This window comes from Hyla sarda, unplaced genomic scaffold (genome assembly GCF_029499605.1).
Source record: "Hyla sarda isolate aHylSar1 unplaced genomic scaffold, aHylSar1.hap1 scaffold_2824, whole genome shotgun sequence".
Classification (NCBI taxonomy): domain Eukaryota; kingdom Metazoa; phylum Chordata; class Amphibia; order Anura; family Hylidae; genus Hyla; species Hyla sarda.
In genome coordinates, this window is record NW_026609529.1 from 1 (window position 1) to 2,303 (window position 2,303).

A 2,303-nucleotide genomic window follows, 5' to 3' on the forward strand; every position below is an offset into this window, starting at 1 on the left:
ATGAAAGTAGGAATCTTTCTTTTTAACCCTGTAAGGGGGTGGTGCACTGTACCCGAAGATACTGCCATATCGGGTCAATGCATAGGGCGACGGAAGCAAGCTTCGAAATCGGCCCCCGTTCTCAAAAATCCATTTAATATATGGTCCCCAGATAGGGGACGTATCAGATATTAAACTGATAAGAACAGATACTACACTTGATCTTAGCCAAAAGGCCGAGAAGCGATAACCGTGAAAGGGGCGGGCCCAACAAGGTCCCCTTCATGGGCACTATCACTGCTTGCTGTCAGGGAGGCTGCCAGACAATTTTCCATGCACACTCTGGGCTGGGGGGCAGTCAACCACCAGTACACACAGCAGAACCTAAACCCATACCATTATTGCTAAGCAGCAAGACAGGGGCCCATTGCACTCCCACGGGGCCTTTTTAAATGCAATCCATAACCCGGATTTGCCAGGAACCCTTCTTACTCCTCCTACTTGCATGTGACACTGGGCTTAGGATCTGCATAGGAAACACACACACAAGCACACACCTACCTTTGTTGCCTGCAGATGCCTCCTTGGCTGTCCCCAAACGGTATCAAACCAACACCCACGGGAAGCTGTAAGCATAGAGGACATGCCTGCACCCCATTGGACTTACCTGTGTGGGTTAAACCCGGGTTATTTGACAACCTATGGCGGTGATGGTTCTGCTCAGGCAGAGCAGTGCTGATGCTCCTCATAAAGCTGTCGCTGCTGTGAAGGTTCTAGGTGACATCACAAATCCCTATGGTTACATACACAACAAAGCTGGGTTGTTGTTGTTTACACTCTGCAAGGCCTGTGGAAGTGAGTGACATCATAGCACTGTAGTTCTGAGGGTTGTAGATGGATGCAACAATCTCCTGTTGCTTCTATGAAGGCCGTAATAGACGACATCACCAAACAGCTCCATAGTCACATACACAGCAAAGGAGAGATGTTGTTTACACCTAGTGATGTCAGTGGTATTGAGTGACATCACAGCACAGTGCTAAGGCTCCTGGGCCTGGACACAGCAGCGGCTGCAATATCTCAACGGAGAATACGTTTATATATATGTGTGTGTGTGCGCGTATATATATATATATATATATATATATATATATATTTCTCCGCCGAAATCACTTTTAAACCCATTTCCACCTTTTTTTCCCTTCTCTTCCTCTTACTTTTTTTTCACGTTTTTTTACGTTTTTCTCCTTTTCGCCTCTTTTCTGGGCGTATTATTCTTCTTTTTCTTCTTTTTTTTCGTCTAATGCATACCCCATCAGTGCAGCAATGCTTATTCAATACCGCCAGCAGATGGAGACACTGGGGGATAATTTTCTAAGGATTTATACTGATTTTTCCTGTCTGAATTTGTCGCACAGAAAGTTGCAGGCCAAATATGTGTGACATTTCTGCGACTTTAGCTTCTAGAGCATTTTTACAACATTATACATAGGTGCTGAATACATAAAAAGCGACTGTTCAGCGACAGACAAGTCGCATCGGCTGAAAGTAGGCCAGAATGTCAGTCCATGTTGGAGCAGGTTTAGATACAGTCTAAAGCATAGATCTCAAAGTCTGTGCACAGAATTTAGCAAGGGCCTCGCACCTTCTGATGCATCAGGTAGGTGCACAATAGCATAGCCTAACCCTCTGTACTTTGGTCTATATTGATGCGGGACATAGACAGCCAGCTGATGACCAATCCATTAGTGCAATGGATGGCTGGAAGCATTTGTCTTTGCCTTTGCAATACCACAGAAGCAATGCATGGTCAATGTACAGCAATGACACACCTGTGTGAACAGCCAGGAGACCCCCCCCCCCCCCCATGTTATGTTACATAGTTACATAGTTAGTACGGTCGAAAAAAGACATATGTCCATCAAGTTCAACCAGGGAATTAAGGGGTAGGGGTGTGGCGCGATATTGGGGAAGGGATGAGATTTTATATTTCTTCATAAGCATTAATCTTATTTTGTCAATTAGGAACATTCAGCACCCACCCGCTATCAAGGCAGCTGCCTATCATGTCATGCCCTACCTGCACAGGTGTGCTGGCTACTCAAATGATCCAATTAAGGAGGCCATTTAGTCAGCAGCAGCAGAAGTCCTGTGCCTGGACGCTCCAACAGCGGCCAGACACAAGCAGAAGCACAAGCAGCAGCAGCACCACCTTTTGTTTTTTGGCTGCAGCAGCAGCAGCAAGGCCCACAGGGCTGGCTAGCTGGCTAGCCAGCAAGCAGGTAGCAATGAAAGTAGGAATCTTTCTTTTTAACCCTGTAAGG

General features: G+C 46.2%; 1 non-coding gene across 1 annotated transcript; it reads right to left on the minus strand.

Moving 5' to 3' along the window:
• Window positions 1-36: 36 nt before the first annotated feature.
• Window positions 37-227, minus strand: LOC130326245 (U2 spliceosomal RNA). The gene has a single exon (XR_008870894.1). It is a non-coding gene; the product is annotated as a U2 spliceosomal RNA (small nuclear RNA).
• Window positions 228-2,303: the final 2,076 nt, after the last annotated feature.